Here is a 16,864-nt window from a genome sequence, read left to right on the forward strand (position 1 = left end):
AAGGAGTCCTGCAAAAATGAAAGCACACACACTGTAACAATCTTGAAAGTACGAAATGCCTTATGTTTACACTACACAAAAAATACTATAGGGACTTCCTATCAAAAGGAGATAGTCTTGAGTATCTGCAAAGTCCTTCCAATCTGAAGATTCCAACACATGTTGTTCTGCTGTTTTTCCCAATTCCAACGTAGAACTCTGGACAAAACAAACAATACAAAAAGCTTTTCTAGGCCAAGGACGCTCTGAGGGAGTGTGATATCGGCCCTGAGGAACAAGTCAACTGGCCTAGTGTTGGGACCAACATAAAATGCTACCTAAAAAGCTGAAAGCCTCAGTATTTACATCTCAGACTAGATCAAAGAGATGATTCTCTTTAAACTACAATTTCATGATTATATAGAAAATCACTGTTCTTCAGACAATAAATTCATACTATACTACTAAGTATTTTAAGGTGATTTTTACCTCTTTGTAAAGAAAGGGTCAAAATAATAATTAGGACTTTTTAAAATGAAAAACAAGGTTCACTCAAAGTTAATAAAATGAAACCGTGACCCAACTATATGTACCCTCAAAATAATTAATTCTACCCAGGCTGCCAAGATAAACAAATGAATAAAAAAATTAGAAGCTTATATACAAGAAGATATTTTTACAACTATAGACATCAAAAAAAGAAAAAAATCTTTAGACATGTAGTATTTCCCTAGAAGAGCATTTCCCTAGAAGAGCATTTACTATAGTTATTACATAGCAAGCAAAGTAAGAATTGCAGGAAAAAACAACCTAAAAATTGGTATTAAATTTGTTTAATATCTTTAATAATTCTATTATTTGTAAATCCTTCCATAAAAGGGCATTACAGTTCTTCAGTTTATTGCAAACATATCTTTAAAAAAAAGTCAGCCCTACTGTTGAGGCTATAATACAAATTTTTAAATTATTGGCACTATACTAAAAAGCACAATTGAGAACATCTTATTTAAATAAAATGAGGATGATACTTCACTGGGGAATATAGCCAACAGATTTTTTTTCTCTCTCCATATCTACATCCGATGGTGGTGTTTTATAGGCAAATTTTAAGCAAATGCAAGTTTTTAAAAAATAATGAAAGCCATGTTTTGCTCAGGAATACTATTATACACAGATCATATAGATTGTTTTATAGCAGATACTAGTCTGCCAAATTTCAGATGGCAAAATGCTAAGCAGTGAGTTTGGTACCATCCAGCTAGTTGTTACTTGTCATCCTGGAGAATCTGTCAACGGGTAATGTTGAGACCATCTTGTCACCACCATTTCTCTTCTCAGAGGTGACTCCACTATGATAGAACATTCATATCCTTAAGATGCAAAAAGCCTCCCACAAATCCACTGGATATCACAATGTTCTGTTTAACAAATTCTGTTGCTTCTTCTATTATATTGTTGATTTCAGGTGCTGCCTTATTTGCTCGTTTCTTAATCTGTCTTTTTGCTTTGTTTACATCTTTTTCAACTCTCTTCCAGCCAATTGGCACATAGACACTGTGACTGGCAATCTGAAGGAGAAGAAAGCCACCACCTACTGCAGTTGCTGCAAGTTTTCCAACTTTCTGGAACAAAAATCCCGCACACCAGCCACTCACTCCACCCATTACAATCTGGGTGGCTACTGAGTATTTTTCTACCATAGGTCCGGAACTGTGGCCAAACACTCGATTCCACCAGTGGTGTCTTCTTGCATATTCAGTTAAATCCAACACTTCGTAAGAGTCATATCACTTTCATATTCTTGGGGAGGGGCGTTCTGGGTCTCCATGATCTACTTTTTTTTTAAATAATGCAAGCTGCTCAAACCCAAGATAATGACCTTTAATATGAGAGTACAAGATTTCCAGTTATAGAACAAAGGTGGGGATAAGGGGCCTGAGACAACACCTAGACCAACTACTCCCTTCCATCAGATCCATTTTATAGATTAGGAAATGGAGGCACCAGGAAGTTAACTGAATTACCCAAGAACATATAAATAGTATTTGCCTCTTACCTTTTATGAACAATTACTCTTTATGTGATTATATTAAGGAATTATTAACTCATTAAAATATGAAAATGGTATTGTGGCTATAGTAAAAAATCTTATTTATTGGAGATAAATACTGAAATATTTGTGGATGAAATGATATGATGGCTAATATATGCTTCAAAATAAGATAGAAGTGAGGTGAATGAATGAATAGGTATAGATGAAACAAGATTGACCATGAGCTGCTAATTACTGAAGTTGAGTGATATGTGTCTACGATTTCATCTTACTCCTCCATCTTCTTTTATATGTGTTTGAAATTTTCAATCATTAAACAATTTTTAAAATAAAAATCTCTATAGTGGATTTTGGTTTTGTCTATGATAGACTAAATAGTACCTGTGGTAAACAAGCATAAAACTAGAAAAATATATGAAACAATCATTTCAAATGTTGGACAAGAGGCAGTGCAGGATTGTGATCCCTGATGGAAGGGAAACAAATGATGTAAGTTGCACATCACCCTTGTTTTCTGACCGGAGATAATTTTCATTACCATGATGCAAGGATGGGGAACCCAAACAGAGCTGGTAGTCTCACTGAGCTGAGGAAACATAGTTTAAAGTTCAAAGGTGTTGAGATGAATGGAATTTTCTCAGAAAGGAGGGAGCTTCACAAAGATACTCTAGAAATCTGCATGAAGTTCCCCTTATAACTTCTACTGAATTCTTAGCTGATCTTGCACAGTCCAAGACTCCTGAAGGCCAAGCAGGAAACCATCACAGGGGTCCTTCAGCTTACACAGGGCTGGGATACATGGAGTGCCAACCAGTCAAGAGGAGAGACCCCTGGTATTCAGTTGATAGCCAGAAAAGGCCACACCTTAGTACAATGGATATTCTAGCTCTAAACTAAAGACTAGATCTGCCCTAACCAAGTTAAAAACAAGATTCAAAAGTACTGTGTCAATTCACAAGTAAATTAACTGCCATCAGAACAAAACTCAACACCATCTAAGAGAAGACAATAAAATCTAGGCACTTAACAATATACTATACACAATCCAGCATAAAATTTAAAATTATCAGGTAGAAAAAGATCTCTCTGTATTTTTCATTCAATTTTTCTGTAAGCTGTTCTAAAAAAAAAACCATTTGATATTGGGATACCATCAATATCAAGTGATATAGCATATGTGTAATTGGGTTTATAGGATAGAGTGAGAAAGAACTCTATCCTATTAACTATCAACACTATCCTAATAGCTCTATTATTTGGAGGAATAATGCCGATTTTCTTCTTCAAATTTGTTGGAAAATATCAGCGCACAGCTCTAAGAAATACAACAAACAACAAGAAAGATAATCACAAAGAAAATAACACCAAGACTCATTGTAATTACATTGTTGAAAACTAATGATAAGAGAAAATATTTAAAACAGCCCAAGACGCATTACATACAGGGATCTATGATAAGAATTATGACTGACTTGTCATCAAAACCAATGCAAATCAGGAGACAATGGAATGACATTTTAAAATATTACTAGAGGGGGAGGAAAAGGGGACCCATCAACATTTATTAACCTGTAATTGCATATCCAGCAAATATATCCTTTAAAAAATGAAGGTGAAATAAAGACAGTTTCTTACCAGGAAAACTGCACTAAAAGAAGTGTTGAAGGAAGTTTAGGATGAAGGAAAATGGCATCAGGAAGGAAACTTGGATTTATACAAAGGAATAAAGAATACATGAAATGGTAATATATAAAACAGAAAAATCTATTTTTGAGTCTGAAAACATAACACATATCTGAAAAACCTAAATGTAGATATTTTAGGCTGTTAGTATGTCAATGGCCACCGTGGCTTTCCAATTTTGTGCTTTAAAAAAAATTACAGCATTGTCCTTCTGCCAAGTGAGATTACAGTGAGAAGATTGTGGTCTCTGAGGGAGCAGGTTCTCACTAGACACTGAATTGACCATCACTTTGATCTTGTATGTCCAGCCTGCAGAACTGTAAGAAATAAATTTCTGTTGTTTATAATAAAAAAAAATTTACAGCTTTCATTAGACTGTGTATGAAAAAAACTGGTCATGAAATATTAATACATGGCATTTAACTAGTGCAATATCTGTTATACCATGCTTCTCTTTTTCTGATTCCTTTGGATAACTTATTAGAATATTATATTAAAATGAGGGCTTCCCTGGTGGCACAGTGGTTGAGAGTCCGCCTGCTGATGCAGGGGACACACGTTCGTGCCCTGGTCCGGGAAGATCCCACATGCCACAGAGCGGCTGGGCCTGTGAGCCATGGCCCAAAGCCTGTGCTCCTCAATGGGAGAGGCCACAGCAGTGAGAGGCCCGCGTATCGCAAAAAAAAAAAAAAAAAAAAAAAAGAATATTATATTAAAATGAAGCAGAAGTATAATAGGTTTATGTTAGCATTTAAATAATATTTTGATAATAATTTCTTCTCTTTTTATAATCTATTGATTTACCTACTATATCATTCTTCCCCACCCCCAGCCAACCTGCTGAGTTCACTTTTCCTCATATGTACTTTCAAACTGATAATTAAAAAGAGGGTATAAAAACAGTGTCAAAAAAAATCTAGAAGGTTCTCACTTTGGCAGCACATATATGAAAACTGGAATGATACAGAGAAGATTAGCATGGCCCCTGCCCAAGGATGACATGAAAATTCGTGAGGCATTCCGTATTTTTCAGAGAAGACATACAGATGGCCAAAAAGCACATGAAAAAATGCTCAACATCACTAATTATTAGAGAAATGCAAATCAAAAGTACAATGAGGTATCACCTCACACCAGTCAGAATGGCCATCACCAAAAAATCTACAAACAATATATGCTGGAGAGGGTGTGGAGAAAAGGGAACCCTCTTGCACTGTTGGTTGGAATGTAAATTGGTACAGCCACTATGGAGAACAGTATGGAGGTGCCTTAAAAAACTAAAAATAGAACTACCATATGACCCAGCAATCCCACTACTGGGCATATACCCAGAGAAAACCATAATTCAAAAAGATACATGCACCCCAATGTTAAGTGCGGCACTATTTACAATGGCCAGTACATGGAAGCAACCTAAATGTCTATCACAGAGGAATGGGTAAAGAAGATGTGGTACACATATACAATGGAATATTACTCAGCCATAAAAAAGAACAAAGTAGGGGCTTCCCTGGTGGCGCAGTGGTTGAGAGTCCGCCTGCCGATGCAGGGGACACGGGTTCGTGCCCCGATCCCGGAAGATCCCACATGCCGCGGAGCGGCTGGGCCCGCGAGCCATGGCCGCGGAGCCTGTGTGTCCGGAGCCTGTGCTCCTCAACGGGAGAGGCCACAGCAGTGAGAGGCCCGCGTACCGCAAAAAAAAAAAAAAAAAAAAAAAAAAAAGAACAAAGTAATGTCATTTGCAGCAACATGGATGGACCTAGAGTTATCATACTGAGTGAAGTAAGTCAGACACAGAAAGACAAATATCATGTGATATTGCTTATATGTGGAATCTCAAAAAAGGTACAATTGAACTTATTTACAAAACAGAAGTAGAGTCACAGATGTAGAAAACAAACTTATGGTTACCGGGAGATGGGTGGGGGAGAGATAAATTGGGAGACTGGGACTGATATACACACTACTGTATATAAAATAGATAACTAATAAGAACCTGCTGTATAGCAAAGGGAACTCTACCCAATACTCTGTGATGGCCTATATGGGAAAAGAATGTAAAAAAATAAAAAAGTGGTTATATGTATATGTATAGCTGATTCACTTTGCTGTATACCTGAAACTAATACAACACTGTAAATCAACTATACTCCAATAAAAAATTTTTTAAAAAGTTAATTAAGGTAAAATAAGATCATATAGATGGGCTTAATGCAATAAGACTGGTGTCCTTGAAAGAAAAAATTAGGACATAGAGACACACAGAGAAAAAAATCATGTGAGACACTGGGAGAAGAGTGCTATCTACAGGCCAAGGAGAGAGGCCTCAGAAGAAATCAGCCCTGCTGACACCTTGATCTTGGGCTTGTAGTCTCCAGGATTGTGAGAAAACAAATGTCTGTTAAGCCATCCAGTTTGTGTACTTTGTCATGGCAGCCCTAGGAAACTAATACATCCTCTAAGAAAGAAACTAATACACCCTCTAAGAAAGAAACTAATACAAGATAGTACATCAAAAAAAAAATCTAGAAGGAAGAATCATATGTATTTCTACCTAAGCTCTTTCTGCAATTTGGGTTACAGGCATATATTTTTTTAATTGATGTAATTATGCTATAACTTTGTACCTCACTTTTTTACTTGATACTATACTGTAAATAGTTTCCATTTTTATATATCTGTGTAATATTCCATGCTTTAGCTTTTATTCTTTTATTCATTTTTTAAGTACTTTATTTTAGTTCGGACATTTTGGTTGAAGAGTGGATACTTTTAATGGATAACTCTGTGTTCATATGTTTTTGGTTTTATTTATTTTTGTGTGAATTGTCTGTTTCTGATATCAGACTGGTACTTGCAATATCTCTTTGCAACTGAACAATCATTCACATCACAGAGGTTTATTTTTTCAACTTTCTCCCTTTTCTTGCATCTCATCTCCCAAAAGTATAATCTCATCCATCCCACAGGGTCCAGTTCAGATCTTAACCTCTTTGCTGAACTTTATTTGAACTTCTTCTTGGATCCTCTGTAGGATATATAGTGATATTCAATAAATACATCTTGACTTAAAATGAAATTGAATTGGGGCTAGTCATTTATAACTCAATAAAAATTAGTTTAATAACATTATTTTATTGGAAGTTGTGAAGGTTTGAGAAAACTGTAATTATTTAACCATTAAGTTTATTTTCCTTTTTGTGTATGCAAAAGAGTATTATATGTAAAAATTCTATCTAAGCCCAATTCTAAATTATTTAAATTTTAAATTAAATGAAAGCAGTGTAATATAATTTAATTGACATGATTTTTTCATAGTGGTACAAAAATAATCGTATATTTTGTAATCTATAGCAACTTGAATTCAATAAATACACACTTGAGGTCAGATATGGTGGCAAGGAGAGTATATATTCTGGCTACCTGGGAGGTTAGAGAGCAGGACCCAGGGAAAAGGAGAGGAGCACAGAAATGAGGAATTGTAAGATGCCAAAAGCAAATGTCAAAATGTCGTGTCAGGACAGTTCTGTATATTCCACAGAGTTAACACTGAATTACATACTCCCTTGCATGATTCCCTCATATTCCTTGTGTGCTAGTTCTGTCTTCCCAACCAGATCATACATTTTGCAAAGGGAAATGTGGTGTAATCTTCTCCCATAGAGCTGGCAAAGCACTTGAGCTGCAAATCTCTGGTTGGTGTTTACTGATTGTACTTTGTTTCATCTAAGCATACACCCATCAGAAAGATATTTCTGTTTTGGACTCTAACCAGAAAATAAAATTATCCTTTTATTTTTCCAGTCTTAAGAGTTAATATGAATCAGAATCTTATTAGTATATAAAAGATGCTATTCTTTACTTAAGACCACTCTGCTAACTAGACATCCCACTGACTGCACTCTCATGCTTATTTATGAATATGTGAATATCACAAAAAGAAACCAACACAACTTTGTTAATGACAATATATAAACTGATGCTAACAAAGAGGAATGGAAATCTTTAAGTTTACCCCTTAATTCTCTTATGGTATGTATAATGAAAAAACCTTAGTCTTCCATCTGCCTATGTAGGGAATAACCCAGTTCTTCCTACTGTGTTTCTTTCCTATGTGTCTCCCTTACTAGGTCCCACAGAACACTTCACTCTGGTCACCAACTGTGTGGAGGTTTTTCCCCACATCAAGCAATTCTCCACGATATCAGCTGGGTGTTCTACAATCTAACTCAGTTCTGACACTGCCTACCTGGACTTAGCATCAGATCCCTCAGGTTAAGGGCTCAGTCCCACAAGATTGTCCCTCCTACCACACTTCAGATGCCAATCACTAGTAGGTCCCCAGGTTACCCACAACTTCTGTCTGAGTTTGCCTACAAATCAGAGGTTCCAGTGACCCCCTCGTCAGGTTTGATTAATTTGCTAGAGCTCACAGAACTCAGGGAAACACTTACTGACATTCACCAATTTCTTAAAGGATATAATAAAGGACAGATGAACAGCCAGAGGAAGAGATACAGAAGGTGAGGTCTGGGAGGGTCCCAAGTACAGGAGTTTCTGTCCCCATGGAGTTGGGGTGCATCAGCCTCCCTTATAGATGTGTTCACCAACCTGGAAGTTCTCCACACCCCATACTTTGGGGATTGTATGGAGACTGTATTACTTAGGCATGATAGATCATTAACTCTATTTTCAGCCCTTCTTTCTTCTCAAGATATTGGAGGGTGGGGCTGAAAATTCCAGGCTTCTAATCATGGCTTTGCCTTTCTGATGGCAAGCCCTCATCCAGGAGCCATTTAGGAGCCCACTCAGAGTCACATCATTAGAACGAAAGAAGCTCCTAGTGGTCTTATCACTTAGGAACTTACAAGGGTTTTAGGAGCCCTGGTCCAGGAACCAGGAGCAGAGACCAATATATATATTTTCTATTATTTTACAGTAAACAGATTTATTTTTAAATTTTTTCAAATATTTTAAAAGATTTTTAAAAACTCAACACATAAATAGGGAAAAATAAATAAACAGGAGTCTGGTGGAAGAGAAAGTAGTACAGGTGAAGAAAGCAAAGGGAGGGCATGATCCTAATGTCTGGTAGTAATGGATCGAGGTTGTTTGTGGATTTGCTCACTATTGACAATTGTAACCATACTAAAACATTTTGCTTTGAACAGAATGAGATTTTGGAGGAAAGGTCAGTCCCCAGATTTCTCATGCACTGGAAGTAGCCTCATTTTCAATTAAACCTTGAAGGCATATTCTGACAATAACGCTGTTTTCATTATTCAGTGTACTTTAAAACATGCATGTGACTCAGGAAACAGATGTTATTAAAATTTTTATATTTATCTGTACTAAAAGTGTCCATCCACTACTGGAGCTTATTTTTAAGCCAATATTGTCTTCATAGTAAAATATTTTCATCAATTTATAATTTTTTCAATACAATATTTGCTCTGGAGATTTGGCAAAAGCATGGAGGCAGATAGGGAGTTGGGAAAGAGATCTCAGAGTATTCAGGGCAGAAAAGGAAATATGTATGATGAAATGGAGGGAAGAAATGAAGCATAATCTGTGAACCTCAATTCAAAATGTCCAAAAACTTGATTCATCATCCACTACTACTTCAGTGGAAAGATGAAAAGAAGAGAAAAGTGGGGGAAATATTTAGAAAACTAAATTGCCAGAACTTAGAGAAAAATATGGCACAGTGGAGAGAACACAGTCTATGGAATCACACCTGATCTTGAAGACCAGCTAATAATGACCCTAGGCAACTTAACCTCTTGGAGACTCTATTTTCTCATCTGCAAAATGTGTACATTTATAATACCTATGTCATTTGGCTGCCAGGAATGTTAAAGAGTTTTCTCTTTTTTGGCCACGCCGCATGCACAGGATCAAACCTGTGCCCCCTGTAGTGGAAGCGTGGAGTCTTAACCACTGGACCGCCAAGGAAGTCTCTAAAGAGTTCTTACTGGACTCTACTAATGATCCCTTTCCTGTGACTTCAATCTCGTTATCTGTTTAGGTTCCTTTCCTCAGACATTTTTTTAGTCTCATGCTTCTCTTTGTTTTATTGTCCTCCATCTTGGATAACTTGATGCCAAATGCTGATCAGCACTTTCCCAAATGATTTTCATGGAGCCCAAATTCCATAAATGTTAATAGAATAGGATTACTTCCCTGTGGTCAAATAAATCTAGGTAATACTAGGTTAGAAAAAAATTATCAAGGTTCTTTTAGTAAAGAATTTCTCAGTCTTTAATACACTCATGTGCATCATAAGTCTCCAAGAGAGTGCCTGTGGTTTTTCACACACTTAATTGACATTATGACTCTTTTTCCTGAAGAATCATATGATGCTAGTATTACCCCAAAACACTTTTTGGCAGTGGGAGACAATGGCTCAAACTTTCTTAACGGTTACCACATCCTTTTTTTGCCTCACTCCCTACTTTTTGGGAAATCCTAGTCTGGAGTTTCTCTCTCCAACTGCCCTCTTGCAATTGTCAACTGGGCCATAATTGGCTGAGTTAAAAAGATGTTCATTTAGTACAAGAAGTCCTGTCAATGATCATTAACAAGGCTGGGATGAAGAAGGTTTATCTAAATGACAAAAGTTTTAAAAGGTCAAACTTTGTTGACTCATAGTCTTGGCAGTAGAAAAACACAAGGATAAATGTACCATTCTTGTGACAGATGTTGCTAATGAGACTCTGGATAAGTGGGGGTAAAAGGGTGCATGGGAAATCCATGCCTTCCACTCAATTTTGCTGTGAACCTAGAATTGCTCTAAAAATAGTCTATTTAAAAAAAAACTGAAAAAACATAAAAACAAACATAAGGAGCATTCTGACATTGTGAGAAAGGACCGCTGGTGCTAGTAAATGTCAGATAAAAAAAGATTTTCTTTATGGATTACTTTTAAATCATTTTAAGATTTCTATAATAACCAAGAATTTATATCATTTCATTTATACCATTTATACTATTTTATATCATTTATCTACCTCATGACAACTTAATTATCCTAGTGACAGGATTATAAGTTAATACCAGGTCATCAGTTAGAATTTTGAATCTTGTGGTCTAAATCCTGGGTGACTTGAGAGATTAGCTAGCAGAACTATTCCATCTTTAAAATATGATCCTGGGATGACATGAAGGGGGAATTATTTAATATTTTAAGACCGATTTTAGCTATCTTGATGTGATTTTATGATGAGTATTTTATACACGTAAGCATGTTTAACATGTTACAGCTAATTCATTTCACTAACATTTGGATAAGAGAATAGAAGAATTGCTCAACAACTTCCCACACCTCTTAAATAAATAGACTTTAACTAACACCCAAACTCCTGGCATTCTTTACCTCTTCTCTTGATGTCCCTATAAGCATATTCTATCTTCTCTATCTGTAGATTTCTGAGCTAGTTTTTCTGGGCAGACTTCTGGGCAAAAGATTTAACTCTACCATTGTAATAGGTGTCTTAGCTTGACAAGAAGCTTGGACCCAGACTCCCAGGACCCAGGGATTGGGAACACCTCTCTGTGCACCTGGCCTGGGCGGGGGGAAGCTCACAAACCTCCTCTCTTCTCCTAGTTCCTCTCCCTTTTTTCTTGCACTCCAGGGAGAATGAATATGGATCTGGTTTAGTCAGTTGTCAGGGCACTGTTTTGACTAAGTTTTCTAATGGGTACATTCACAGGGTTTAAAAGCCATAAGATTATGGCTCTCTTTCAACTCCTTTCTCCTCTTGGCTGGAGTCCTATGCCAGGGTCTGTTCCCACATGGTAGGAAATCTACTTATCTCCCCCTGCCCCACTCATCTCTACAGCTGCTGTGGCCTCTGCCAGCTCCATGCTGGGGCAAGCACATCTGTGCTATTCCTCTCTGTGGTGTCATCTGACCAGGTGCTGGCAGGTGTCCTTTGCCCAAACATTGGAGGAATATTCAAAGATACTGAGGGCCAACAAAGACTGACACTAGTCAACTCCACAGCTGACACTAGAGCCTCAGTTAATTGGAGACAGAGACAAGATTTGAACCCAGGCAATTTGGTTCTCAAGCCTGTATTCTTGCATACTAGAGAATTCTGTCAAATAAGCGATCTTATCTAGGACCGTCTACTTGGGCAGAGATGAATAGGACTGAAGAGAGGGACAATTTTATTTGTAACGCTTTATATTTTGATTAAAAATATTTGAAGCAAATATGATAAAATATTAAGTTGGAGTTGTGGAGTTGTGAAATGTATATAAAGTTTTTTTTTCCAAAGAAAAGAAGATGGAGGAAAGAAAGAAGAGAGGAGAAAAAGGAGAAGGATGAAAAGGGGGAGAAAAGATGGATCTCAATTTCCAGATAGAAGACAAGAAGAAATTCCTCCCAGATGTCCTGTCTATAAACTCCATCAAGCCCTTGCACCCAGCTCAGGTGCACAGCTCCCACCTTACGGGAACTCCAGCCCAAACTCATGGTCAACAGACTTGGATTTGAACAACTTAATTTCTCTCTGCTTTTCAACCCTGTTCATTCTTGTTCTGTGATGCTTTGCCCTTAGAGCTTGTCATCTTCCTGGTTTCAACCTAGATCTTCCTGATGATGCCCTGTTATCCTCCCCAGCAGTGCTGTCTCTGCTACTTCTGCCCAGTCCCCCTTCCGCAGCTTCTGTCTACCCAGGTGGGGCATCCACTCTTCTCCCACCAGGCTTGTTTTGGCTCTGAGAGGGAGTGGGATCCAGGCAGTCACCCAGGAAGAGGGACTGACTTGGGGCAGGGTTTTCCCGACACTCCCCTTTGAAGTCCCCACAAATCAGTTGGGAGGTGCTGGCTTTGAATTAAGAATTTTCATCATTGAGGAAAATCCATTTCAGAAGAACATAATTATGGCATATTTGGAATTGGATTGAGTTGTATATTTGCAAAGAGATGAGGTTATTAAATACTCTGAGAGAAAGGGAAATTTAGAACACCAGCGAATTTAGTATTTTCCTGTTTCAATGAAAGTAGACCTCTACTGAGGCTGATGTTATTTTGTAGTACTGAGAAAAAAATACATATGGTTTCTTATGTTTGTCATAATTGTCTTCAATTTAAGCAACTACATGGATTAAATAGGATTTTGTGGGTTAGGGTGGGGAGTTAATCACTCTGTTTAAAGTATTCCATGGAAAATTTATTTTCAACTTCTAGAGATGTGAATCACCAACTAATTTGTATAATGTACTTTTAACTTTTATCTTACGCTAGATGACCAGGAAAACATACAGCACAGCCCCAATTCTCAGGAAACTTATTTCTGTGTCAAAAAAGGACAAAATAGAATTTTTAAAAGTGTTTTTGAAATGAGGTTGCTTGCTTGCCTTGGGCATTTTAAATGAAGTCTTCCTGGATTTATATTAATCATGTTTCTAAGCAGCCAGTGTGTACGAACAGGGGCATGAACAACGGGTAGATGAGAAATGTTAAGTATGATCTCAACCCAAGTAACCCTTTTAAAAAGTTGTTGTTTTCAGGCATACAAAAATAAAATAGATACTACTGCAGCTCTTTGATCCCATTTCCCTCTCTCCACCTTCAAAAGTAATCACCATCCAGAATTTGGTATTCATCATTCCCAGGCATGTTTCTACAATCCCGTAACATATGTGTGTATCCGTAGGCATTATATGGTATGGCTTTAACGGTTTTAAATTTGACACAAATGGTGTTATACCATATACAGTCCTCTGCGACTTTCTTTCTCCCATTCCCTTATTTGTGCAATTAAGCCATGTGGAGGCATTTACGGTACTGCTATACATTCCTACTGTCACTGCTAGTACTTCTTCTATTGCTGTTGTTGCTATTAATGGATTTTACTTCTAGATCACATGGCCAATAAATTAGTATGAAGACATCATCATTTATTTATTCATTCTCCTGCTGATGGACATCAATGTGATTTTCACCTGTTTGCCATTACAAATGATGCTGCAGCGAGCATCCTCTATGCGCCTCCTTGTGTACCTGTTAAAGAGTTTCTAGGGTAGACACCTTGAAGTGAAATTGCAGCATTAGAGTGAATACACATTCTCAACTTTACTAAATTCTGCCAAATTGCTCCAAGTGATCATTCTAACTTACTCTCTCCTCTCCCACCCCAGCAGTGTTGATCCATATTGTCTCCACCCACTGGGATGGTCAGACTTTTTAATTTTTACCAATATGACAAGTGTGAAATGGTACCTCACTGTGGTTTCATTTGCATTTCCTTGATTACTCTTAAGGTTAAACCCCCGTTCCTCCATGAATTGTCTATCTATATTCTTTGCCATTTCTATATTGTGTGACCTTTTTTTTTCTTTTTAGGAATCATTTACATATTAAGAACCAACTCTTTGTCCATCGTCTGCACTGTAAATACCTTATCCCAGTCTGTAGTTTAACATTTCCTCCATGCTATCTTTTGTAATACGGAATTTTGAAAAAATCTAGTCAAATATTCCAATCTTTCATTTATGGTTTGAACTTATTTTATCTTTTTTAAAAAATATTTTCAGGCCCTTACAGAAATTTTCTTCAGTTTTCCTCCAAAAGAGTTAAAGTTTTGCTTTGGATGTCAAGGTCTAATTCAGCTTGAGTCACCTCTTGTATGTGGTGAGATGTGGAGCTCTAGTTCTATTTTTCCTCTTGTGGTTAACTATTTTCCCCAGAACCATTTCTCACATAGTCCATCTTTCTCCTGCTGATCTGTATGGACATCTCTTTTATTTATTTAGCAAGTTTTATTATTTGCATGGGTCTGTTCCTGGACTCTCTAATTTGTTCCATATTCCATTTGTCTATCTCTGTACTTACACCACACTGTTTTAATTACTTAACGTCATTATAATTTTGATATCTGATAAGGCATGTCTCCCTGCTTATTTGTCTTAAGTTCTCTTGGCTGTTTGTTCTTTTGTATAAAATTTAGAGTCAGCTTATTAAATTCCACAAAAATGGAATTTTTATTGTATTAACATTTATTAATTCAAGATTTGTTGTATTAACATTATTAACTTGGTAAAAATAAACTTTTTCTATTTAATCTACCTATTTACAAAATAATAATAAACCTTTCCATTTATTTAGGACTCCTTTAACATCTTCACCTCAAAGATCTGGTACATATTTTGTGATATTTGCTTCTCAGTGCTTTCTGTTTCTTATCGGGTCTTAAAAATGATATTTTTATTTTAAAAAATTACATTGACCTAACTTATTGGTGTAAAGTAATGTAACTGATTTTTTTAAAATAAATTTATTCATTTATTTTTGGCCGTGTCGGGTCGTTGTGTCTTCATTGCTGTGCACGGGCTTTCTCTAGTTGTGCTGAGTGGGGGCTACTCTTCGTTGCCGTGTGAGGGCTTCTCATTGCAGTGGCTTTTCTTGTTGTGGAGCATGGGGTCTAGGTGCGTGGGCTTCAGTAGCTGTAGCATGCAGGCTCGGTAGTTGTGGCTCGAGGGTTCTAGAGCGCTGGCTCTGTAGTTGTGGCACACAGGCTTAGTTGCTCGGTGGCATGCGAGATCTTCCTGGACCAGGACTTGAACACATGTACCCTGCATTGGCAGGCAGATTCTTAACCACTGCGCCACTAGGGAAGTCCCTGTAACTGACTTTTGTATAAGTATCATTTATCAAGTAATCTTGATGAATTCCAATAATGTGTCTGTCAATTCTCCTGGATTCTCTTTGTACAGAATTGTTTAATCTGCCATTAATCGCAGCTTTTTTTCTATCTTTTTATTTCTTATGTATTTTATTTGATCAATTGATCAATTGATTGATTGATTGACTTATTTTTTTAATTTATTTTTATTTTTATTTTTATTTTTTTTGCAGTACGTAGGCCTCTCACTGTTGTGGCCTCTCCCGTTGCGGAGCACAGGCTCCGGACGCGCAGGCTCAGCAGCCACAGCTCATGGGCCCAGCCGCTCCGTGGTATGTGGAATCTTCCCGGACCAGGGCACGAACCCGTGTCCCCTGCATTGGCAGGCGGACTCTCAACCACTGCGCCACCGGGGAGGCCCTGATTGATTGACTTATTGCAGTGGCCAGAATATCTGCTACTATGACAACAAAATAATGGTAATGTGATAATCCCTGTTTTTTTGTTTATTGAGCTAAAAAAATGTGTCTAACTTTTCTCCATTTAGAAACAAGATTACCATTAGTTTATGGTATATAGACTTCATGAAATTAGGGAAGCTCTCATTTACTCCTTCTTCCCTTAGAGTTTATTTATTTTATTTATTTTAGGTGTTGAATTTTATCAAGTGTTTTTTCTATAACTATTGAAATAAACATGTGATTTTTTTCTCTTTTACTGCATTGAAGTAATGAATTACATTAATAGATTTCTCAGATGTTAGACCATTCCTGCATTCTTGGGAGAAACTACTTTAACCTAATATATTTCAATATACGGTTGGGTTTGATTAACTAATAGTTTACTTATGATTTCTATGTTAATAAGTGAAAATGGGCCTGTAAATTTCTTTGCTTTTCATTTCCTTATGCAATTTTTGAAAACAAGTGTAAACCAGCCTCATGAAAAGAGCTGGGGCATGTTTTTTGAAACAACTTGCACTAAAGAGCATTATCTTGCTGTTTATCTATACCTCTATCTATATCTATACCTATGCAACTGTTTAAGCCTGGAGCTTTTAGGGTGACTGGGGGAGATCTCTGATGACTATAATTGTAGTTACTTTAATGATTATTGGCCTGTTCAAGTTATTTTTTGTGACAATATTAGCTTTCTATTTTTCTCAGAAATTCACTTTTATAAATTTCAGATTTATTAGCATATAGTTGTTAAAAAATATTCTTTGTCATATGAATGCTACAAAGGAGGCTGGGAAATTCAGTTTTTATTCTGGGTAATCATGTGTCCAGCTAAAAACTGTGTATTCTTTTTTCATCTTATGAAAAAACAAATATTAGTAGACAATTTGCAGTCATTTCCACAGCTGCCTTGATTAGCAACATGCTCCTGGCTGATGCCAGGACCTTAGCTTGTGCTTTCCCGGCAGGTCTAAGGGGCAAGAATGAGGGCAGACCTCAGTGCCTGTGGTGCCCGGACTGAAATTACTGCTCCTGCTTTTTCTCTTCATCAGGCAACTG

General features: G+C 37.0%; 1 pseudogene across 1 annotated transcript; it reads right to left on the reverse strand.

Annotated features, from left to right (window-relative positions):
• Positions 1-1,328: 1,328 nt before the first annotated feature.
• On the reverse strand, positions 1,329-1,807 carry LOC309802917 (FUN14 domain-containing protein 1-like; annotated as a pseudogene). Its single transcript has one exon. The product of its transcript is annotated as an FUN14 domain-containing protein 1-like (transcript).
• Between the last annotated feature and the right edge of the window lie 15,057 nt (positions 1,808-16,864).

Source organism: Mesoplodon mirus, assembly GCF_964341445.2.
Source record: "Mesoplodon mirus genome assembly, chromosome: 4".
In the NCBI taxonomy this organism is placed as follows: domain Eukaryota; kingdom Metazoa; phylum Chordata; class Mammalia; order Artiodactyla; family Ziphiidae; genus Mesoplodon; species Mesoplodon mirus.